This window comes from Bubalus bubalis, chromosome 10, assembly GCF_019923935.1.
Source record: "Bubalus bubalis isolate 160015118507 breed Murrah chromosome 10, NDDB_SH_1, whole genome shotgun sequence".
Taxonomy (NCBI): domain Eukaryota; kingdom Metazoa; phylum Chordata; class Mammalia; order Artiodactyla; family Bovidae; genus Bubalus; species Bubalus bubalis.
The window spans coordinates 75,151,682-75,178,226 of NC_059166.1; the positions used below are offsets into that span (position 1 = coordinate 75,151,682).

The 26,545-nt window shown below is 38.1% G+C and overlaps 1 long non-coding RNA gene across 1 annotated transcript in view; it reads right to left on the minus strand.

Moving 5' to 3' along the window:
• The window catches only part of LOC123327761, an 83,429-nt gene extending 57,440 nt beyond the window's left edge, over nt 1-25,989 (minus strand). Inside the window, exon 1 of the long non-coding RNA XR_006542465.2 lies at nt 25,245-25,989. This is a non-coding gene — a long non-coding RNA (uncharacterized LOC123327761). The remainder of the gene's footprint in view (nt 1-25,244) is intronic.
• Between the last annotated feature and the right edge of the window lie 556 nt (nt 25,990-26,545).

The following is a 26,545-nucleotide window of genomic DNA, read 5'->3' on the forward strand; positions in this document are numbered from 1 at the left end:
AGGCCTCTGCTGGAGACTCCTGGACACTCATGGCAAGTCTGGGCCAGTCTCTTGTGGGGTCACTGCTCCTTTCTCCTGGGTCCAGGTGCACACACGGTTTTGTTTGTGCCCTCCAAGAGTCTGATTCCCCAGTCCTGTGTAATTTCTGGTGGCTCTATGGTGGGTTGATGGCAACCTCCTTCAAGAGGGCTTATGCCATACCCAGGCCTGCTGCACCCAGAGCCCCGACCCCTGCAGCAGGCCACTGCTGACCCGTACCTCCACAGGAGACACTCAAACACTCAAGTGCAGTTCTGGCTCAGTCTCTGTGGAGTGTCCTGGTGCACACAAGGTTTTGTTAGAGTCCTTCAGGCCTCTCTGTTGGGTATGGGGTTTGATTCTAAATGTGACTTTGCCCCTCCTACCATCTTGCTGTGGCTTCGCCTTTGCCCTTGGTCCTGAGGTATATTTTTTTGGTGGGATCCAACATTCTCCTGTCAATGGTTCTTCAGCAGCAGGTTGTAATTTTGGAGTTCTTGCAGGAGAAGATGAATTCACATCCATCTACTTCACCATCTTAAATGTTGACAGAACCTCTATTCATATATATGAATAAACATTGGCAAGAATGTGGAAAACAGGGAACCCATACATTTTTGTCAGAATGTAAATTGGCACAAGATAGATCAAATTGCCAACATCCGTTGGATCACTGAAAAAGCAAGAGAGTTCAAAAAAAACATTTACTTCTGCTTTATAGACTATGGCAAAGCCTTCATGTGGATCACAACAACCTCTGGAAAATCTTAAAGAGACGGCAATACCAGACCGCCTTACCTGCCTCCTGAGAAATCTGTATGCAGGTCAAGAAGCAACAGTCAGAATTGGACATGGAACAACAGTTCAGTCAGTTCAGTTCAGTCGCTCAGTCGTGTCTGACTCTTTGCGACCCCATGAATCGCAGCACACAGGGCCTCCCTGTCCATCACCAACTCCCGGAGTTCACTTAGACTCACGTGCCATCTGCAGTGATTTTGGAGCCCCTCCCCTCCAAAATAAAGTCTCTCACTGTTTCCTTTGCTTCCCCATCTATTTGCCATGAAGTGATGGGACCAGATGCCATGATCTTAGTTTTCTGAATGTTGAGTTTTAAGAAAACTTTTTCAGTGTCTTCTTTCACGTTATCAAGAGGCTCTTTAGTTCTTCGCTTTCTGCTGTAAGGGTGGTGTCATCTGCATATCTGAGGTTATTGATATTTCTCCCATAAATCTTGATTCCAGCTTGTGCTTCACCTAGTCCAGCATTTCACATGATGTACTCTGCATAGAAGTTTAATAAGCAGAGTGACAACGTGCAGCCTTGATGCACTCCTTTCCTGATTTGGACCCAGTCAACATTCAGAAAACAAAGATCATGGCATATGGTCCCATCACTTCATGGGAAATAGATGGGGAAACAGTGTCAAACTTTATTTTTTGGGCTTCAAAATCACTGCAGATGGGGACTGCAGCCATGAAATTAAAAGACGCTTACTCCTTGGAAGAAAAGTTATGAACAACCTAGACAGCATATTGAAAAGCAGAGACATTACTTTACCAAAAAAGGTCCATCTAAGCAAAGCTATAGTTTTTCCAGTAGTCATGTATGGATGTGAGAGTTGGACTATAAAGAAAGCTGAGCGCCGAAGAATTGATGCTTTTGAACTGTGGTGTTGGAGAAGACTGTTGAGAGTCCCTTGGACTGCAAGGAGATCCAACCAGTCCATCCTAAAGAAAATCAGTCCTGGGATTTCTTTGGAAGGACTGATGCTGAAGCTGAAACTCCAGTACTTTGGCCACCTGATGTAATGAATTGACTCATTGGAAAAGACCCTGATGCTAGGAAAGATTGAAGGTGGGAGGAGAAGGGGATGAAAGAGGATGAGATGGTTGGATGGCATCACGGACTCAATGAACATGAGTTTGAGTAAGCGCTGGGAATTGGTGATGGACAGGGAAGCCTGGCAAGCTGCAGTCCATTAGGTCACAAAGTTGGACACACGTGAGCAACTCACCTGACCTGATTATGTAAAACAGTAATATGGCAGTTTCATGGCTGGAGTCACCATCTGCAGAGATTTTGGAGCCCCAAAAAATAAAGTCTGACACGGTTTCAACTGTTTCCCCATCTATTTCCCATGAAGTGATGGGACCAGATGCCATGATCTTCGTTTTCTGAATGTTGAGCTTTAAGCCAACTTTTTCACTCTCCACTTTCACTTTCATCAAGAGGCTTTGGAGTTCCTCTTCACTTTCTGCCATAAGGGTGGTGTCATCTGCATATCTGAGGTTATTGATATTTCTCCCGGCAATCTTGATTCACGCTTGTGCTTCTTCCAGTCCAGCGTTTCTCATGATGTACTCTGCATATAAGTTAAATAAGCAGGGTGACAATATACAGCCTTGATGTACTCCTTTTCCTATTTGGAACCAGTATGTTGTTCCATGTCCACTTCTAACTGTTGCTTCCTGACCTGTATACAAATTTCTTAAGAGGCAGGTCAGGTGGTCTGGTATTCCCATCTCTTTCAGAATTTTCCACAGTTGATTGTGATCCACACAGTCAAAGGCTTTGGCATAGTCAATAAATAAAGCAGAAATAGATGTTTTTCTGGAACTCTCTTGCTTTTTCCATGATCCAGCAGATGTTGGCAATTTGATCTCTGGTTCCTCTGCCTTTTCTAAATCCAGCTTGAACATCTGGAAGTTCACAGTTCACGTATTGCTGAAGCCTAGCTTGCAGAATTTTGAGCATTACCTTACTAGCATGTGAGATGAGTACAATTGTGTGGTAGTTTCAGCATTCTTTGGCATTGCCTTTCTTTGGGATTGGAATTAAAACTGACCTTTTCCAGTCCTGTGGCCACTGCTGAGTTTTCCAAATTTGCTGGCATATTGAGTGCAGCACTTTAACAGCATTATCTTTCAGGATTTGGAATAGCTCAACTGGAATTCCATCACCTCCCCTAGCTTTGTTCGTAGTGATGCTTTCTAAGGCCCACTTGACTTCACATTCCAGGATGTCTGGCTCTAGGTCAGTGATCACACCATCATGATTATCTGGGTTGTGAAGATCTTTTTTGTACAGTTCTTCTGTGTATTCTTGCCACCTCTTAAGTTATGACCAACCTAGATAGCATATTCAAAAGCAGAGACATTACTTTGCCAACAAAGGTCCGTCTAGTCAAGGCTATGGTTTTTCCTGTGGTCATGTATGGATGTGAGAGTTGGACTGTGAAGAAGGCTGAGCACCGAAGAATTGATGCTTTTGAACTGTGGTGTTGGAGAAGACTCTTGAGAGTCCCTTGGACTGCAAGGAGATCCAACCAGTCCATTCTGAAGGAGATCAGCCCTGGCATTTCTTTGGAAGGAATGATGCTAAAGCTGAAAGTCCAGTACTTTGGCCACCTCATGTGAAGAGTTGACTCATTGAAAAAGACTCTGATGCTGGGAGGGATTGGGGGCAGGAGGAGAAGGGGAGGACAGAGGATGAGATGGCTGGATGGCATCACTGACTTAATGGATGTGAGTCTCAGTGAACTCTGGGAGTTGGTGATGGACAGGGAGGCCTGGCATGCTGTGATTCATGGGGTCACAAAGAGTCGGACACGACTGAGCGACTGATCTGATCTGATATATATATCTACACACACATATATGAAAGTGAAAGTGTTATTCACTCAGTGGTGTCCAACTCTTTGAGATCCCATAGACTATAGCCCACATGATTCCTCTGTCCATGGAGTTCTCCAGGCAAGCTTACTGGAATGAGTTGCCCTTTCCTTCTCCAGGGGATCTGCCCGACCCAGGGACTGAACCTGGGTCTCCTGCTTTGCAGGCAGATTTTTACCATCTGAGCCACCTGGGAAGTTTTTATATACATACACACACACAAACACACACACACATACAAACACAATGGAGTATTACTCAGCCATAAAAACAAATTAAATCCTGCCATTTTTGACAACATGGATGAAACTGGAAGGCATTATGCTAAATAAAATAAGTCAGGAAAAAGATAAATACCTATGGTATTACTTGTATGTGGAATCTTAAAAACAAAGAAAATTTCATAGAAACATAATGCTGATTGCCAGGAACTAAAAGCAAGGGGAAACAGGGAAATGTAAGTCAAGGATATAAACTTTCAATTATAAGAATAAGTTCTGAGAATCTAATATATAATCTGCTGGTGTGTACAGTTAATAATATCAAAGTTACTAGATAATATATTACCTATAAGAATATAGATAATAATATTGCATTATTGAAAGTTGCTGATGATAGATCTTAAGCATTCTCATCACAAAAATTAGTTAACTACATGAAGTGATGAATATGTTAATTATATTGATTTTAGAATCATCCCATAATGTATGGGCTTCGCTTGTGACTCAAATGGTAAAGAATCTGCCTGCAAATCAGAGAAGAAACAAAAAGAATCCAGATTGGAAAACGAGAAGTAAACTCTCACTGTTTTCAGATGACATGATCCTCTACATAGAAAACTAAATTTAGACACCACCAGAAAATTACTAGAGCTAATCAATGAATATAGTAAAGTTACAAGATATAAAATTAATACACAGAAATCCCCTGCATTCCTATACACTAACAATGAGAAAACAGAAAGAGAAATTAAGGAAACAATCCCATTCACCATTGCAATAAAAAGAATAACATACTTAGGAATAAATTTACCTAAGGAAACAAAAGACCTATATATAGAAAACTATAAAAGACTGATGACAGAAATCAAAGATGACACAAATAGATGGAGAAATATACCATGTTCGTGGATTGGAAGAATCAATATAGTGCAAATGAGTATACTACCCAAAGCAATCTATAGATTCAACGCAATCCCCATCAAGCTACCAACAGTATTTTTCACAGAACTAGACCAAATAATTTCACAACTTGTATGGAAACACACAAAAAAAACTCAAATAGCCAAAGCAATCTTGAGAAAGAAGAATGGAACTGGAGGAATCAACCTGCCTGACTTCAGACTATACTACAAAGATACAGTCATCAAGACAATATGGTACTGGCACAAAGACAGAAATATAGATCACTGGAACAAAATAGAAAGCCCAGAAATAAATCCACACACCTATGGACATTGTATCTTTGACAAAGGAGGCAAGACTATACAATGGAGAAAAGACAATCTCTTTAAGTGGTGCTGAGAAAACTGGTTAACCACCTGTTAAAGAACGAAACCAGAACACTTTCTAATACCATACAAAACTCAAAATGGATTAAAGATCTAAATGTAAGATCAGAAACTATAAAACTCTTAGAGGAAAATATAGGCAGAACACCCTCTGACATAAATCACAGCAAGATCCTCTATGACACACCATCCAAAGTAATGGAAATAAAAACAAATATAAACAAATGGGACCTAGTTAAACTTAAAAGCTTTTGCACAAAGAAGGAAACTACAAGGAAGGTAAAAAGGCAGCCTTCAAAATGGGAGAATATAAAAGCAAACGAAGCAACTGACAAAGAATTAATCTCCAAATACACAAGCAGCTCAATATCAGAAAAATAAACAACCCAATCAAAAAATGGGCCAAAGAACTAAACAGACATTTCTCCAAAGAAGACATACAGATGGCTAACAAACACATGAAAAGATGCTCGACATCACATATTATTAGAGAAATGAATATCAAAACCACAATGAGGTACCATCTCATGCCGGTCAGAATGGCTGCCATCAAACAGTCTACAAACAATAAATCCTGGAGAGGGTGTGGAGAGAAGGAAAACCTCTTACACTGTTGGTGGGAATGCAAACTAGTACAGCCACTATGGATAACAGTGTGGAGATTCATTTAAAAAAAAAAAAACGGAAATAGAATTGCCATCAGTTCAGTTCAGTCTCTCAGTCGTGACCAACTCTTTGCGATCCCATGGACTGCAGCATGCCAGGCTTCCCTGTCCATCACCAACTTCCGGAGCTTACTCAAACTCAAGTCTATTGAGTCGGTGATGCCATCAACCATCTCATCCTCTGTCATCTCCTTTTCCTCCTGCCTTCGATCTTTCCCAGCATCAGGGTCTTTTCCAATGAGTCAGTTCTTTGCATCAGGTAGCCAAAGTACTGGAGTTTAAGCTTCAGCATCAGTCCTTCCAATGAACATTCAAAGCTGATTTCCTTTAGGATTGACTGGTTGGATCTCCTTGCAGTCCAAGGGACTCTCAAGAGTCTTCTCCAACACCACATTTCAAAAGCATAAATCTTCAGCACTCAGCTTTCTTTATAGTCCAGCTCTCACATTCATACAAGACTACTGGAAAAACCATAGCTTTGACTAGACAGAATTTTGCTGGCAAAGTAATGTCTCTGCTTCTTAATATGCTGTCTAGGTTGGTCATAGCTTTTCTTCCGAGGAGCAAGCATCTTTTAATTTCATGGCTGCAGTCACCATCTGCAGTGATTTTGGAGCCCAGAGAAATAAAGTCAGCCACTGTTTCCCCATCTATTTGCCATGGAGTGATGGGACCAGATGCCATGATCTCAGTTTCTTTAATGTTGAGTTTTAAGCCAACTTTTTCACTCTCCTCTTTCACTTTCATCAAGAGGCTCTTTAGTGTCATCTGCATATCTGAGGTTATCATCATTTCTCCTGGAAATCTTGATTCCAGCTTGTGCTTCATCCATCCTTGAATTTCGCATGATGTACTCTGCATATAATAAATAAAGAGGGTGACAATATACAGCCTTGACATACTCCTTTTCTAATTTTGAACCAGTCCATTGTTCCAGATCTGGTTGTTTCTGTGATTGTGATTTTCATTCAGATAGAATGGATCACACTATTCATTCAGACAGACATGGATCACAACCTTGTCTAACTCAATGAACCTATGAGCCATGCTGTGCAGGGCCACTCAAGATGGACAGGTAATGGTGGACAGTTCTGACAAAATGTGGTCCACTGGAGAAGGGAAGGACAAACCACTTCAGTATTCTTCTCTTGAGAATCCCAGGAACAGTATGAAAAGGCAAAAACATATGACACTGAAAGATGAACTCCCCAGCTCAGTAGGTGCCCAATATGCTATTGGAGAAGAGTAGAGAAATAGCTCAGGTAAGAAGGAAGAGGCTGAACCAAAGCAAAAACAACATCCAGTTGTGGATGTGACTGGTGCTGGAAGAAAAGCCCAATGCTGTAAAGAATAATATTGCATAGGAACCTGGAATGTTAGGTCCATAAATCAAGGTAGATTGGAAGTGGTCAAACAGGAGATGGTAAGAGTGAACATCGATATTTTAGGAATTAGTGGAATAAAATGGACCAAAATGGGCAAATTTAATTCAGATGACCAATACATTTTTGACTGTGGGCAAGAATCCCTTAGAAGAAATGGAGTAGCCATCATAGTCAACCTATAGGTGCAGTCTCAAAAATGACAGAATGATCTCTGTTCGTTTCCAAAACAAACCATTCAATATCATGGTCATGCAAGTCTATGCCCCAACCACTAATAATGAAGAAGCTGAAGTTGAATGGTTCTATGAAGACCTACAAGACCTTCTAGAGCTAATACCAAAAAAAGATGTCCTTTTCCTCATAGGGAACTGGAATGCAAAAGTAAGAAGTCAAGAGATACTTGGAACAACGGGAAAATTTGGCCTTGGAGTGAAAAATGAACCAGGTCAAAGGCTAACAGAGTTTTGCCAAGAGAACACACTGGTCATAGCAAACACCCTCTTCCAACAACACATGGACATCACCAGATAGTCAATACCGAAATCAGATTGATTATATTCTTTGCAGCTGAAGATGGAGAAGCTCTATACAGTCAGCAAAAACAAGACCAGGTGCTGATTGAGGCTCAGGTCATGAATTCCTTATTGAAAAATTCAGACTTAAATTGAAGAAAGTAGGGAAAACCACTAGACCATTCAGGTATGACCTAAGTCAAATCCCTACGATTATACAGTAGAAGTGAGAAATAGATTCAAGGATCAGATCTGATAGAGTGCCTAAAGAACTATGGACAGTGGTGGTTTGTAACATTGTACAGGAGTCAAAGGAGACTAAATAATAATGATATAGTCATTAAGCATATTCAAGGTCTTTTGCTCTTTCTCAAGGTCTACAGATAATATTCTGAGAAATATCCTGTGAGTTGTCTTATAGATATCAAAAAACCAGGTGGAGAAGTAACTACATGATGACCAGACTGTACCCAGCACATAAACTGCCACAATTCTGAGAAGTGATCTCAGAGAAAATGGGACAAATGGACCCTGCAACTGAAGATTAACTGTACCCAAAACAATCAATATGATGCTGGTCAGACCACCAAGGACCAATCTGAAGATGACTGTCAGAGATGAATGAGCTGTTACTGCATGTAGCTGCCATGCCCGCCACCCAGCTTCTGTCTATAAAAGCTCTTGCCCCACTGGTGCCCTGAGGGGGAGTCAGCCTTTGGACAGACGTGTGTCACCCCTCTCCCTCCAGTTTGCTGCCATCTGAAATAAAGCAAATTTTCCTTTCCACCAACCTGACCTGTTTATTGGCTTTTGAGCAGTGAGCAGCTAGACCCACTCATGACTTTAAATAACAATTCCAGTTTCAAAATAGATTAAAAAGCAGTAGATTTTTAAGAAAATAGCTATTACCCCTGATAGCAGTAAAAGGTGACTCCTGTATCAGATCTTCAACACCCACCTGGAGCTGAAGCTGGTCCTTCACCACCTTGTGATATTTCTCAACTGCTCTGCTGTTACCTCTGAGGACCCTAAACCCAAAGAAGTGACTTAAAAGTTGGGATATTTCAGTCCATCAACTCCAACCATGCATCTTTCCTTTTTTAATTTTGGTCACTGACTTTTCCTGAACATAGTCTTGAAAAAATGGCTCATCACCTAACTACCTCATACTTTCCTTACAACTTCTGCACAATTAATTGCCTCTCTTCCTACTGTTTTCTTGAAACTCAAATTCATGTCACAGGGTTTTCTGGAATCTTGGTCCATTGTAAACACTCACCACTCCCTTCTGAAAGTGCTTTTTCTACTTCACTATTATGAACAAATCCTCCTCTCCCACATCACTGTCTCTAGTACAACATGTCTCTTCTACCTATCAGCCACCTCAGATCCTAGAAAGAGCACTGCTTCTCTCCTAGTTTTTCAATTTTCTTCTGACTCTATGTACTAGCTCCTTGTTTTTTGAGTCCTTTCTTCCTCTTGGCTGCTATCATCTGCTGAGCTCTGAATAATTTCTCCAATTCTTTGGAAATTTTCTATTTGACCTATACTGCTGCTGCTGCTGCTTCTGCTGCTAAGTCGCTTCAGTCGTGTCTGACTCTGTGCAACCCCATAGACGGCAGCCCACCAGGCTTCCCTGTCCCTGGGGTTCTCCAGGCAAGAACACTGGAGTGGGCTGACACTTCATTCTCCAATGCATGAAAGTGAAAATTGAAAGTGAAGTCTCTCAGTCGTGTCCGACTCTTCGCGACCCCATGGACTGCAGCCTACCAGGCTTCTCCATCCAAGGGATTTTCCAGGCAAGAGTACTGGAGTGGGGTGCCATCACCCTCTCCGTATAGCTTGTCTCTACTCCAAGTGCTTTTTTATCTTGAGTCATCTTAACATCTAGTCATATTATCCAACTACACACACAATAGCATTATAATTTTTGAACGTCTGAGCTTCAGCTACCTTCAACCTGCTCTCTGCTTCAGTCACTCCCTCCCAATGCACATCCTTGTCACCACAGGGTTCCCTGCTTGGTCTCTTTCAAAGGACTCTTCCTCCATCACTCTTTCTCTTCCTTTCAGTTTCTCATGCCCTTGCTGACAACATCTCTTTTACTACTAAGAAGGGCAAAGACCCTTGAGGCCTCCGTTTCCTTCCAATTTATCAATTCTTTTCTGATTTTCATTCCCTGAAGCCCATGGTTCATCACCAGAACTTCCCCAGCTAGTATCTCTAAGTCCCTAGTTCCCAAATCATTCTGCTGAAACTAACCAGGCAAAACTCTAACCTTGAAAAATACTACAAACTCACCTTGCTTGTTTCTATACTTGGATGACCATGATTTGCTGAAGAAAAATGACATAACTGTATGGCTTGGGTTAATCATGAACTCTCATCTCCAACCCCAACTAGGCCCTTAGCACTTCCTGGCAATCCTGTTACAATGTCCTCTTCAGTTATTTATAGTTCATGTATTCTTTTTTTTAATTAATTGTTTTATTGAAGGATAATTGCTTTACAGATTTTTGTTGTTTTCTGTCAAACCTCAACATGAACCAGCCATAGGTACACATATATCCCCTCCCTTTAAAGCCTCCCTCCCATCTCCCACCCCATCCCATCCCTCTAGATTGATACAGAGCCCCTGTTTGAGTTTCCTGAGCCATACAGGAAATTCCCGTTGTCTATCTGTTTTACATATGGTAATGTAAGTTTCCATGTTACTTTTTCCATACATCTCACCCTCTCCTCCCCTCTCCCCATGTCCATAAGTCTATTCTCTGTCTGTTTCTCCACTGCTGCTCTGTAAATAAATTCTTCAGTACCATTTTTCTAGATTCTGTATATATGTGCTGCTGCTGCTGCTAAGTCGCTTCAGTCGTGTCCAACTCTGTGTGACCCCATAGACGGCAGCCCACCAGGCTTCCCCATCCCTGGGATTCTCCAGGCCAGAACTCCAGAGTGGGTTGCCATTTCCTTCTCCAATGCATGAAAGTGAAAAGTGAAAGTGAAGTCTCTCAGTTGTGTCCAACTCTTCACGACCCCATGGACTGCAGCCTACCAGGCTCCTCCGTCCATGGGACTTTCATATGTGCTAGAATATGATATTTATTTTTCTCTTTCTAACTCATTTCACTCTGTATAATAGGTTCTAGGTTCATCCACCTCATCAGAACTGACTCAAATGTGTTCCTTTTTATGGCTGAGTAATATTCCATTGTGTATATGTACCACAACTTCTTTATTCATTCATCTGTCAATGGACATATACTTCATGTATTCTTAATATGGCTAATTCATACTTGTTCCAAGTTTAAATGCAATATGCTAATCAATCAGATTTTACCATAACCAATGTTATCAGAAAGTAATGTTACAGTTGATACATTACTTTTATCAGGCTTCCAGGGTAACAGAGAAAAACAGTTAACCAAATATCAACTGCTCATACATAAAGCTGAAAGGTTCTGTTAACCCTTTAGTCACAAAACAGTTGCAGATTTTATTGATATAGTTCTGCTTCTATGTCTATTTTCCACATTAATCAGTAACTTCTTTGAAGAAGGAACTGAATCTTATTTCTATGTACAGCTCCACATTAGATAGATACTCAATAACTACTGCAGTCTGAATATATCTGGAAAGCAGTGAAAGTGCTTTCCTAAATACTCTAGAAGCATAAGATTGGCCCATGACTGAAAATACAGTTTATTTTAAAAATCAGAGAACACTCATATCAAAAAAATATGAAACTATGGCCTGAATACCATGTTCTAACTTAGGAAACAATTAAGCATGAGATATGCTTTAGTAATACTTTTTCAAATATGCTTTTATATTTTGAAAGTTATATCATTTGAATGAGTAATTCAGTTTAAAATACATTAAGTATCTGTGATAGACTGATAATGGCTCACAAAGATTTTTCCGTGTTCTAATGCATAAAACTTCTGGACATTACCTTATATGGCAAAAGATGTGATTCAGTTAAGGATCTTGAGAGGAGGAACTTCTCCTGTATTACCGAGGTAAGCCCTAAATGCAAACACATATATTTCCCTATAAGAGAAAGGTAAAAAAAAAAAAAAAAAAAGTAAATCAAAAGAGAGAGGTAGATGGAGTTTTGAAACTCCTGTGAGATGCACACAGGAGAAGATGATGTAAAGATGGTGACAAAGATTAAGTGATGTGATTACAAACTAAGGAATGCCAAGGATTGCTGAGAGGCACCAGAAGCTAGAAGAGGCATGGAACAGACTCTCCCCGGAGTCTCTGGAGGAAGGAGCGTGGCCCTGCTGACACCTGAATTCCGCATTTCTGGAAACTAAAACTATGAGAGAATAAATTTCATTTTAAGTCCCTCAGGTTTTGCCAATTTGTTACAGCTCCCACAGGAAATGAATATAGTATCACTGGCTTTCAGGCACTAAATGAGTCTCTAAAGACATGAAAATTGAAAAAAAAAAAAGTGGAGAGGGTCATGTCCCTGACCACTATTAGCTCCCCATTTAGTGAGGAAAGCTAACATAGAAATTAAAGAGTCATCATACAGACGGCTTCCATATTAGAAACATGTATTGTGGTTCTGGAAATAGAAGAGATACAATAAACTGATGAGGTCATGACCACATGGAGCAGCATCTGGAAATCAAAGAAATAAGAGTATGATAGGTCCAGAGAATGGTGAGTAAATTAAAGTGGTAGATGGATTATCAAAGATGAAGGACAGGCAAGCCTGGCATGCTGCAGTCCATGGAGTCGCAAAGAGTCAGACATGACTGAGCGACTGTACAACATCAAATAGGTGGTAGGGAAATTGAAGGGAGATGAAATTGGAATGGTAAATTATAAAGCAATGCATTATTCTTTAGACAACAGGAAGTCACTGAAAGACTTCAACGGGAAATCAATATGCCTTGATTTCTGTTTTAAAAAGATAACTCTGAAGCATTTATGTGGAAAATTCAGTTAAGTGGAGTAACTCACTCCCCTGATGATACCCCAAAAAACAAAGTGTTACCTAACTAAATTGGTTCCAATAGCAGGCAGTGAATTTTCATTTGTTTTGGCAATATAGTAACAAGCTAGCATGTTTAAATACAACTGCCAGACAGGTCATTAACATTTCTTTACTCAGCCAAAATAGAATTTTTAATACCTCTCATTCCCAAAAGAGAAGGTAGATTTAAGTAGGGAGTCTCAATTTATCACATAAAGTATAATTTTAAAGTATCAAAATGGATACTTTAAGGCAAGAAACTGAGAAATGTAGCCTCCTAGAAAAGATTTCTTATAGCCTGATTTCCCCCCTTTCTAAATACTGAGTAATTTCCTTCAAAGGCTATTAAATGGAGAATAAATTCATTATGTCCTCATGGGTAAGAAATTATTAGCCTAATTAAGTCCCTTGTTCCTTCAGGGGGGAAAAAAAATCCCTAAGAAAGAAAGCTGTTAAGGAATTTTTAAGGGATAATAAATGTTGGTCTTAAAAAAAAAAATACAGGAAGTAATATAAGCAAGCTGCTTCTGTTAAGCAGTGGCCAAATTGTACCAACAAAAATCTTGCAGTTCTCACTGAGGAAGTAAAGAAAAATTACTTCCTAAAGTAGCCACAAGTGAGTGAACAGAAGTTAGAGATAAAAATCTACATTTTGTGGGCTTAACAAATAATGCAGAAATGCCAGACCAAAGACCCATTTTGAAACTCTTCTGCTCATCCAGCTTGGAGATATTCATTACATAATGAGCCCATTTTTTAGGACTTTAGAGCCCAAGCCATGCATTGACTGTTGACCAAGAATCACAAAAGCAATAGTCGAATTTTCAGCGTTAGCACCAGTCCACAAAACTATGAGACCATGACCCAAGTTATATTTCAAAGACAAACATTTTTATTTTCCATGATTAAATCAAGTCATAGATCTCTGCTTCACTTTTTTCCTTGATCACTATAGCCCAAAGTAAAGTAAGGGGCCATAAACAAAGCCAAATAAGCTATTTATTGTTGCCTGAATATTCCAGATTTACCAGTTGGTTGCTAGCTCTGCATTTCCCCACTGTCCCTAATAAGTCTTTCTTCTTCTTCTTCTTTTTTTTCCCTCTATTTAATAGACCCTGATTGTACATATGGGACATTCAGTGAATGGAGCAGTTAAAGTAAGTGTTAATGAATTTATCACTATATTTGTAGTAGTCATAAATTCACTTGTAAAGCTCATGATTCTCAATGAATGTTTGACTGGAAAAAATAATGGTATTTGAAAAACAATGAATATCTATTGTCCTACTCAACCACACACTATAGACTTGGCATGAAGCAGGGAAAAAGTGAACAGTCCTTGCTCTTCCAGTCAGTAAATCTAACTTTACTGCTGAATCAAAATTTTATAACCAAAAGAAAACATCTGTAATACAATAGTAATTCTTTTTAAAAAGATAATGGTGAAGGTGTTGATAGATATGCATTGGAAACAGGATGTTGAACTCGGAAATCAAAGTGACAGAATCACCGTTTCCCAGCAAAGGCTCACATACCACAAGGGTCTAGTTCATTCTAATCTTGATCATACTTCTCTTAATTTACATAATTGTGCTAATTCCTCTGAACTTCAATTGTTCCATATTGCTTATCATGTACAAAGCATGGTGAGAGATATCAAGTAGGTATGTTGAGGGTAGAAATGGTTTGGTATCAGTAATATCTGGAACACTGTGTAAGGTTTCAGATCTTACCTGTGTGTGTGTGTGTGTGTCTGTAAAGCTTTCTCATCCTAAAATCTAAGGAGTTTATACATTTAGAATTATCTGAAAGGATTATCAATCCACACTTAGATACAGGTTTGGAAAATCTTCAGGACAATAGTTCTCAATAACTCTATTCATGCTTCCAGAGTCACAAAAATGATGCTTCTGAGGTAAGTATCTGAGACAATGCTGAACTAAAAAGAAAAGCATCCAAGTGAACATTGATTGGATCAGCAAAAGATTTGCAAAATAAATTCTGAACTGTGTTTTTGAAGTTCAAGAGATATTTTCCAGAAAAAGAAGAGTAAATGGCATTCTACTCAGAGAAGAAAAAAACAAAATTCTGTAAAGCAATTATCCTTCAATTTAAAAATAAATTTAAAAATACATGCTCAAAGTTACAGAAGCATGGAATAGCATGGAAAGTACAGGGAACAGAAAGTTCTGCACTGTAGTAGAAGTCTGGAGGTATGGAAGAAGAGGGAAGATAAATTGAGGTCCCTGCCCCCCCACAGCAAAAGTTCAATCTTGGATTCTCATTTCTGCTTCCATTGTCTTTCTCAACATGCAGTCCAATCACATTTCCCAAATATTTATCCCAACTGTTGACTTCTCAGTCTTGCTTATCCTATACCTCCAGGCAGCATGTTGTTTTAGGAAAAGTGTAAGTTTGGAACTGGACTTTTGGTTTTGGACTTTTTTTGAATCGGAACTGATTTTTTCTGGATTTGAATCACTGCTTGATAAATTAATAGTTGTATGGCTTTAAGAAAGTTACTTAATCTCTGGGTATGAGTTTCTTCTCATGAAAAATGGGAAAGATAATGCTTTTCCTATAGAGTTATTCTGAAAATTAAATGAGATCATGCCTCTGGAAAACATATGGCATATATTTATGACTTTGAAAAAAAGTCCTCCCTTTCCACTTCTCTGAGAAATCTCTAAGAAGGTATGCCTTTCAAAGGCAGATGATTCTTTCAAAGGTTGTGAATTCCAGCTTCTGATACTACTAGCTATATGGCTTTGGGTTTAACTCTCTAATCCTCAGTTTTCTTATTAATAAAATAGAGATAATGATCCAATCTCAGAAAGTTGTATGGATTAGATAAAAGGCACCTCTTCCATTGTCCTGCAGTTAGTTCCCCTGAATGTTCTCTGAGCACCTATGAGAATGTGTTGATGATGACTACATTGAGCTCCTCACAGTCCCACTGTTAAGGTTACAGACTAGCGGGAGGAAAAGAAGGATTCCATGTACCAAGTGCAATACACAGTACAGAGTTTCTTTTATCTTTACAGCAACCTTGGAAATTAAGTAGGTGTCAGTGTCTCTATTTTTTATACAAGTCTACCTGAGTTTCACAGTGGTTAACAACTTGTTCAAGGACACCAAAAAATAGAGAGGGAATAATCTTCAGTGTTTGTATTTACTTCAGAGTATCAGCTGCCTGTTTTATCAGTCTGCAGCTCTTTCCCATGTAATACACTGTACATTAACATATGCTATACTGAGCTGCCTCTAGCTTTAGGAATTCATATATCCTTGAGGAAAATATCCCAGTATCTCCTGAATTTCATGGTTTATCAACATGGCACGGAAAGTCAGGCTAATCTATAGTGGAAAATAGTATGTCTAGCTCCTGAAGCAAATTTAGGAGTGTAATCAACATATCTGTCTTATAATAGAACAGCCTATGAAGCGACTTTTAACCCCATAAAATGGAATCAGAGCTCTTTCCAGACTTGGGTTCATCACATCATTAATATTTCTGGATTTTACTGAACACCAAGAATTCCAATATTCTAACAAACCAAAAAACTCTTCTGAAAACTTGTAGCAATATTTAAATAACCTACTTTACACAAGAAACAAGCTTTAACCTTACCTGAAGAACAACAACAAAATTCTATAATTAAAAACAAAGTCTTAGAATAGCACATTTAATCATCACTGCAAAACACAGTGCTATTCTTGGCCATCAAAGTTTAAATAGATTTTATATGCCATAGTTATATCAGAAATGTTGATAAGGGGCATTATAGCACTGTTTTTAGAATAAATTCATAAACATGGTACCAACTGAGAAATGAATAGTCATAAATCTATTTCTGAGCAGTGGGTGATTAAAAGAAACATATGAAATGAGTAGAATTATCCTTGTACATCTTTTTTTTGTTTGTTTTATGAAAGATCCAAATCCGGTTCCAATCAATGGGAAGATCTTTGAAAAACCTACCTTTGTAAGACTGATTAGAAATTTTTTAAGAATCCCACAAAACAACAACAAAAGTGAAATCTGTTGAATAATATAATTTTTTCTCCAAATTATTTTTCCAAATTCTCTGCCAAAGCAAACACATGGTATGTGTTAGTCAGCTGGGTCTGCATCAATTCATCAGTTGTATGAACTGCACTGATTTTGTTGCCAAACCTATTACACTAAATCCCACTGTTTTTAAAAACTGACTCTAAACATCCTTTTAAGCTTGCAGAACATTCTAAGTGTAGTTTAAATGTAGACTATTTTAAAATTATTTTTTCTTTTTTTTAGCAAACTTTGGGAATATTCCTCTTGGATAGACCCCACATTATAAATTCTTTTGGTACCTGCTAACAGAAAGGTACGATATAAACCTTGGTCCTTTTGGCACAAAGTATAGAGGAGGGAAAAGCTTATTTTCTTTATTTTTGTGAAAGGCTTTATTTAAACATTCCCCAAAGTAATAGGAGCTGTTAGAATAGTTTGACAAGAAACGTTATCAGATAGTTGGAATCTAGAATTTTAATATACAAATGTGAATTTTATTCATTCTCCCACAGACTCATGTCACTGAAAAGGTCACTTATTCTATTATAAAACAGAAATTATTCATCACCCTTTGATGATTTTTATAACCTTCACATAAAGAACATTATATTTACTGCTGCCCATGATCTTCAAAAATAAGGCTGATAACGATGATTACCATCTCCCTGTTTCCGAAGAAAAAAGACCTAGAAGAAAATAATTCTTTCCATGATTAAGTATAAATTTTTATTATAGCTATAAAAAAGTAACTAATGGATGCAATGTGAATCTGCTACAATTTTCAAAAGGTTTCATTCTCAGTTTATGCCACATTCTAGTCTTCAATTGTAAATTTTAAGTTGAGCAAGTCTCCAATTCAAGATACCTGAGGTTTATCTGCCTAATCTGAATATTATATGTTAATGTAATATTATATGCCAACCTCTCAGTAATTGAAAACTTCAGAAGAAAACATCCGTAAAGCATCACCACCTCATCTCTCAGATACTTGAATCTGCTCCTATCTACTCTGTCTTCCCTCTGGTTAAAATGGATGAACTCTTTGTTCATTCTTTGCTCTCAGCAAATGCCAGCCTCTTCACTTGCTTTCTAATCTCATTTACTCTCTTCAACCCAAGAACACTGATTTAGCAATTCTCACTTCTCTCTCCTACATCATCAGCTTTTTTCTCCCTTCTGAATTGTTCCATCAGTGTATGAAAGTTGAAAAAAAAAAAAAGATCTCTCACCATCATTACTTATTTCCCTCCTCCCATAAATACTCTTTACACTTCCTTCTCTGTAAAGTAAAACTTCTCAAAATATTCAAGATTTTCTCCCACCACATTACTTAAACTGTTGTTCTTGAGGTCACCAAGGGCCACTTTTCAGTTCTTCTATTACTTTATCCCTCAGCGGCTGTCCATACAACTAGTCACTCCTCTGCCTGTAAACGTATCTTTGCTCCCAGGTCACTACAATCCCTGTTATCCTCTTTTTGGCCATACTTTTTATTCTGCTTTGAAGTTTCCTCTTCAGCTCTCCAACAACCTCTGAATGTTGAAACACCCAAAGGCTCAATTCTTGCATATCTTTTGTGTCCTCACTAATTCCCTTTTGTCCGGTCTCTGCTATAATTCATATTTCCCAATATAGCCTGAACGTCTCCCTAGACCCCAGGCCCAACTACACAACCTATTTCCACATGGATGTCTAAGAGATATTTCAGCTTTCCACATCCAAAACTGAACTCTTCACCTCTAACCTCTATCCACACGTGCTCTTCCCATGCTGATTAAGGGCAACTCCACACTTGTATTAATAGCTGTTCAGAGAAAACATTTTACAGAGTTTTATCTTACAACTCACATCACATCCACAGCAAATATCATTAGCTCTACCTTCCAGATATACCTGGAATCGACTGCCTCCCACTATTTCCCACATTAGTCACTATTCTAAGTCCATTGAATTACTGCCAATAGGCTCTTCAGGCGTTTCTCTGCTTCTACCCTTTCTCCCCTTTACACTTTTCTCAACACTGATAAAATATATGTCAGACTATGCACAATTCTCAAAATTCTCCAGAAGCCCTTTATCAAACTTAGAGAGAATCAGAGCAATTGCAACAGCTACAAGGTCCTGTGTAGCTTGGCTCCGTGTGTCTCTGTGATCTTATCTTCTACAATCTCATGCATTTACACTGCTCTAGTCACACTGGCCTCCTTTGTGTGCTGGGAGTTTGTTAGGCATTCCCTCCACTTCAGGGCCTTCACAACTGCTATTTGCTTTCCTGGAATCCTCATTTGTTATATAACCCCATGACAAGTTTCCTTTAGCTCCTCCCAGTTTTGACTCATATATTATCTTCTCATGGTGTCCTTCTCTGAACATGCTATTTAAAATTGCAATTGCCCCCTGAACACCCTCTCTTCCCTTCCCTTGGTTTATTGCTCTTTGGCATCATTATAATTTAACATACTGCATAACTGATTTATTTAGTTAGCTTATTTCTGTCTCCCACTCTTCACTTGCAAGTTCCAAGAAGGCAGGGTTTTTTTGTGTCTTTTATTCATTCTCAGATAAAAAAGAAAGAAAAGTGTTAGTCGCTCAGTTGTGTCCAACTTTTTGCGACCCCATGGACTGTAGCCCGCCAGGCTCCTCTGTCCATGGGATTCTCTAGGCAAGAATACTGGAGTGGGCTGCCATTTCCTCCTCCAGGGGACCTTCCTGACTGTACATAAAGAAGACTTCATTAATGTGCATTAAAGGATAACCCAGGTAAACCTGTCATAGAAAATTGTCTCTTGAGCCTTTAAACTCTATACCAATTCTATACCTCTGGTTGGCCAGTTGTTTGTTTATTTAGGTTTTAAGGTGAATGACCTGGGGCTATTTGTTTCCATCAACCCGACTGTGAATCTAAAGGCAAAGTTGAAATTTCAGTCTGTTTTTCTTGCTATCCTCAGAAGAGATTGCTGTAAATCTACTCTATGATTCTCATTCTGTTCAGCTTACAAACAGCTTATTATTTTCTGTAATCTTTGTCTTATAATAAAGCACTGCTGAAAAATTAAACAGAAGAAAGTTCATTTGCCATATAAGCTATGAAAATGATTTGCTGGTGGTGATTTTACCCTTCACTTGCAAGTCCTAAGAAGGCAAGGTTTTTTCATGCTTTTATTTATTCCCTCAGAACTGGTGCCTAGAGAGTTGTTTCAAATATTACTGGGGCTCAATAAATATTTGTGAAATAAATACATAAGTAAGGAGTAGAGTCCATGCTGATTAAAAGCACGGATTTCAGTGTCAAGGAGACCTGGATATGAATTCTTGTTCTGCCTCTTACTTAAGTAATTTACCTTAGACAAGTAATTTTCCTTAAACCCAGATAATTCATTATAAAATAGATATAACGATACTTAGCACTAAACATTTTTCCTATAAACTTGAAGGGAAATAACAAAATTTAAGCAAAATAAAACAAAAAAATGTCATTTAAGAGATGGGAATACCATCTTACCTGTCTCCTGAGACAGGCAATACCATCTCTTACCTGTGTGCAGGTAAAGAACCAACAGTTAGAACCAGACATGGAAAAACAGACTGGTTCAAAATTGGGAAAAGGGTACGTCAAGGTTGTTTATTGTTACCCTGTTTATTTAATTTGTATGCAGAGTACACATGCAAAATGCCAGGCTGGATGAATCCCAAGCTGGAATCAAGATTGCCAGGAGAAATATCAACAACCTCAGATATGCAGATGATACCACTCTAATGGCAGAAAGCAAAGAACTAAAGAGCCTCTTGATGAGGTGAAAGAGGAGAGTAAAAAAGCTAAATTAAGACTCAATATTCAGAAAACTAAGATCATGGCATCTGGTCCCATCACTTTATGGCAAATAGATGGGAAAAAAGTAGAAACAGTAGTGACAGATTTTGTTTTCCTGAGCTCCAAAATCACTACAGATAGTGACTGCAGCCATGAAATTAAAAGATGCTTGCTCCTTGGAAGAAAAGCTATGACAAACTTAGCATATTAAAAAAAAAAACAAAAAAACAGAGACATCACGTTGCTGACTAAGGTCTGTCTAGTAAAAGCTATGGTTTTTCTGGTAGTCACTTACAGATGCAAGAGTTGGACCATAAAGAAGGTTGTGAAAGTGAAAGTGTTAATCACTCAGTCATGTCTGACTCTTTGTGACCCCATGGACCATATCCCACAAGGATCCTTTGTCCGAGTATCCTCTGTCCCACAAGTATTCAGGCAAGAATACTACAGTGGGTAACCATTCCCTTCTCCAGGGGATCTTCCCAATCCAGGGCTTCAACCTGGGTCTCCTGTATTGTAGTCAGATTCTTTACTGTTTGAGCTACCAGGGAAGCACCCTGGTAGCTCAGATGGTACCAAGTTGAGCAACGAAGAATCGATACTTTCGAATTGTGGTGCTGGAGAAGATTCTTGAGAGTCCCTTTGCCAGCAAGGAGATCAAACCAGTCAATCCTAAAGGAAATCAACCCTGAATATTCATTGGAAGGACTGATGCTGAAGCTGAAGCTCCAATAGTTTGGCCACCAGATACAAAGAAGTGACTCACTGGAAAAGACCTTGATGCTGGGAAAGATTGAAAGCAAGAGGAGAAGGGGATGACAGAGGATGAGATGGTTGGATGGCATCATCTACTCAATGGACACGAATCTGAGCAAACTTCAGAAGACAGTGAAGAACAGGGAAGCCTGGTGTGTTGCAGTTCATGGTGTCACAAAGAGTCCAGACATGGCTTAGTGACTGAACAAACAATGGTAACCATCAATAAAGCAATACAATAAGATTGTCCAAATATATATGATAAATTGCAATTACTTTAATTGACCATCAAGTTAATTATTTTCATTATTTCAAATTTACTCAAAACTTATTTTTCATTTTATAGTGCTATTTGATACTCATTAAAAGATGGTTAAGAAAATTACAGTATATTTCTTACTAGTTTTCAATTATAAAATGTAATTTTATAAATAAAATAGTTTTTTAGATATACTTTCCATAAATAGTTCCATGTTCAATTTCAAAATGTAATTGCTCAACAAATGCATTTTAAAATAATAAAATAAATTTAGATGTTAATTATTTTGGTTAGCGCCAGCTTACAATGAGTTTTATTTTATAGTTGTCTGATGGCTCTAGGCTGTAGATCTTATGAAATTTCTCTTGCCATTCTATTTATCCACAAGATTTCCCCAACTACCTACCTTCATGTCCAATATAAAAAGATTGCACTTCACAAAACCCAATATTGGCTATAGATTTCTACCAATCATAAATTTCTCTTGCCTTCTAGTGTGACTATCACCATCTCAAGCTCCAGTAAAATTAAATAATACTCTATTCCACAAAAACACTGAGGCTCCCTGATCTAGTCTACTCCTCTTATTAAAGACTAGGAAAAGTGAAGCACAGACACAAGTGGTTCAAGTTCACAAAGCTAGTCTGTGAAAAAGTCAGATTTTGCCAAATAACCAACTGCCTGTTTTGTTCAGAGATTTTTTTTTTTAACTTTACTCTGTGGCCTCAATTTGGAGAAGGGAATGGCAACACACTCCAGTATTCTTGCCTGGAGAAACCCATGGACAGAGGAGCCTGGAGGGCTGCAGTCCACGGGATCGCAGAGTCAAGACACAACTAAACAACTAATACACACACACACACACACAAGCACATAGCTTCAATTATCTTCTCAGCTTTATTCTAAAGCCAAACATCTTACTTATTTTAGTATCTTAACACATATATGTATGGTTGTGGAATATTGTGACTAAAACATTTCATGTGCCACTGAATATTGTTTTCTGGCTACCTATCTTATAATTTAAGTTATTGATATAGAAAAAGCCTAGGAAATATACATACATTTCAGTTATTGACTATTTTCATTAAAATTTAATGCAAAAAAAGTCAGATGTCCAACAACTGGTTGTTTGAATTTTTAATAATTATTTATGGAGTATCTCGTATTTGCATCTGTTTTTGAAACTGTCAAATATTCTTAGTTTTACATGATTATTTTATTTCACTCAGTATCTAAATCCAAAGTGAGGGCAATATAGTCACCTTAGTTGGCTGGGTCAGCCATCATCAAAAGACTTGAACAGTGTGGACCACAACGATAACTTTCTACTGCTAGAACTTGGCTGACAACACAGGTTGTACCTTCTGATAAAAAAGTAATTCACAATGATAAGTATCACATTTCAGATAGTCATTTTAACCCCATAATCCAAGTTGTTGCCTCTAAGCAACCTATCTGAGATCTCAATTTACCAACAAATTAACATGCAAAATTTATTCCTGTTAACTGCAACTGCCAAGACCTAAACAGTCACTCAATTAAAAATTCTGTCCTGACCACTTAAGGTCTCTGAAACAACAGAAGATCTTGATATTACTGCTTGATTGACCTCCTGATCAGCTTATGGAGAACAACCTGCCTTAATTTGACTCAAAAAAAACCTAATTACTGGAGCATAGCAATTCATTGAGGGTTTAAAGTAGAACAAACCACTAGTAGGATTTTTCATTGAATGTATCTTTTTAAATTATTGTCTAAAATGACCTATCTGTTCCAGTAAATGGTGTGTCATATAAGGAAATATCATTAATGACTATCAGAAATGAACTCCTGAACAATGAGACAGTGGTTCTATACCCTAGCTGCACTGTGAGAGGCAAACTTTTATACTGAAAATTATTTTAAGAGCTGTAGTTTTTCCTCATCTCCTTTCCTCCACAAGCATAATATGCAGTAAAACTTGGTGAAAGCTGAAATAGGTATCTCAGGCTTTACATTCCATATCCCTGAGTGTACCAGATTATCTTCTAACACCCATTTGGTAATGTTCTGCCTTGCCTGGTTTTTAAATATTACAAAGAAATATGTTTCTACTACTCTTCTTGGAAGATTAATTCTCCTCCAATCTTTAATGCTATATTCAATCCTTGAAACACCCATGTAAATTTTTTCTCACAGTTAGAATTTTACTTGTTCAACTTTTTTCTATTACAGTATAATAGGACTTTATATCTTGAAATAAAAATATATATCCTCCACAACAGGGTAGCTACTTAACCTGGTAATATTTTACATATGTGAGTAGTGAGATGACTTCAGCTATTCAAAAAGCAATAGTAATTCATTACCACACCCAGTGGAAATTATTTACTCCTTTACAATAGAAAAGATGAAGCAAAATAATCTTTAAAAGTAAAATCATAGGTTTTAAAATGGTAACTGTTTCTGGTGCTGTGTGACATGGAAGGAAATGTGACCTACTTAGAAATTTCTTAAAAAAACACATTCTCAATTATTTTATTAGCTATCATTTTCTGATACTTTTCAATTTTATTTTTTCCTTTGTTCTTATTTTTCATTCATTTTCCACTATTTGGCACCAGACTCAACAAACACACTTCTGTGCTCTAAAATTGACTCAGTACATTGTATACATGCAAATCTTAAAGTTGAGATATTTTGTATCAGGACAAAATCCAGTAATACATAGAGGTGTATGTGTGTGTGTGTGTGTCTGTGTGTAAACCCTTTATTTTATCTAAAACTTAGAAAATCATAGTTCTATTTCCAAGGAAAAGTACCAGTAATAAATTCTATAAGGTACACTATCTTTTAAATTGACCTGTCTTACTGTATGATATCACTTATATGTGGAATCTACATATAGATACAAATACAACAAACTAGTGAATGTCACAAAAAAGAAGCAAACTCACTTATAGATTCAAATACAACAAACTAGTGAATATAATTTTAAAAAAAGAAGCAAACTCACAGATATAGAAAAGAACTAGTGGTTACCAGTGGGGAGAGGGAAGAGGAAAGGGGCAATATAGGGGTAAGGGATTAAGTTATACAAACTATTAGGCATAAAGTAAGCTACAAGGATATACTGTACAACACAGGGAATATAGTCAATATTTTATAATAACTATAAATGGAGTATAACCTTTAAAAATTGTGACTTGCTATAGTGTATACCTATAACTTATATAATATTGTACAGCAACATACTTTTAAAATTTAATTATATTAAAAAACTGATCCTGTAAGACAATATCTAATTTATATCTGGGAGCATTAATTGATGAATAAGCATGAGCATTATTACCCTACAAAACTGCTTTTATGATTTGTATAAAGTAAATGGAACCATGTTTATTATGAAACTATTTTGATAATATCAACTCCTGGGAAAATAGAGGTGAATTTTTTTCACTAAAGTGTTTTATTTGCTATAAAAACCTGCTGTGTTATAACTCAACAAAGCAAGATGTTGGTCAAAGAGAAAGGCTTTTCAAATGAGATATTTTGACCTTGAGATCAATGAGAAACAACTCAGAAGTAAGAGGCACAGTAGAAATGACTATGAATCAAGAGTAAGACTTACCACTGATTATTGCTTCATTCAACAAGCATATGTTTTTCACTCATATCACAGTCCAAATGGGTTTTGTCAACTGCAACTGACCTTCCCTGGTGATTTGGTATCTGGCTTCTCCATCTTGTATTGTTGAGATCTTCCAGTGCCTCCTCAGTGCCCTCTACATTCAGGCAGCCAGTGAGCAAAGAGCAAAGCTGAAGAAAAACATCCAAGATGGTCTACAATTAGGCTCAGTACACATCACTCCCACCACATTCATAAAGTCAGAACCAAGAAGGTGGCCTGACCTAACTGTAATAGGGATCAGGAAATCTTGCCTTTGGGTGCCCATGAAAAGGAAATGGAGTTGGTGAGCATTAAGATTTGAATCCTGTCCCCCAAAAAGCTTACGTTAGTGCCCTAACATATATAACCTCTAGTACCTTAGAATATTGTATTTGGAAATAAGGTATTTACAGAGGTAATCAAGTCCAAATGAGGTCATTAGCATGAACCCTAATCCAATCTGACTGGTGTCCTTACTGCTGCTAAGTTGCTTCAGTTGTGTCCGACTCTGTGCAACCCCAGAGACGGCAGCCCACCAGGCTTCCCCGTCCCTGGGATTCTCCAGGCAAGAGTGGGCTGCCATTTCCTTATCCAAGGATATCTGTAAGGTGTCCTTACAGATAGGGCCAAATTTGAACACAGAGACAGACATGGACACAGGAGAACATCATAGGAAGAGAGAGAGGAAAAAAACAGCTAGCCACAAGCCAAGAAATGCCAGAGGCAACTAGAAGCCAGGAGAGATCTGGAAGAGATCATTCCCTAGTACCTTAAAAGGGAGAATAGCCCTGCTGAAACTTGATTTTAGGCTTTCTGCCTCCAAAACTATGAAACAATACATTTCTATTGCTCTGAATCACCCAGTTTGTGGTTGTTACTGCATCTTGCTGGCCTATATCACCCTTCTATCTCTGGTAAATAGAGGCAAGGTTATTCAGAAAAATTCTTCCAAATAAATCAATCAGCAAAAATTCTGGGTAAAATATTTGTGCGTGTTGCTAAATTGCTTCAGACATGTCCGACTCTGTGCGACCCCACAGACTCCAGCCCGCCAGGGTCCTCTGCCTGTGGGATTCTCCAGGCAAGAATACTGGAGTGGGTTGCTGTGCGCTCCTCTGGGGAATTTTCCCAACCCAGGGATCAAACTCACATAAACCTACTTAAAAGCATCAAAGAACTAACAAGGTAAAAGAATGCTAGTCCAAGACAGGTTGGTAGCCAAGATGGTAGAAAAGGAGGACCATGAAAAAGGATAGCAAACT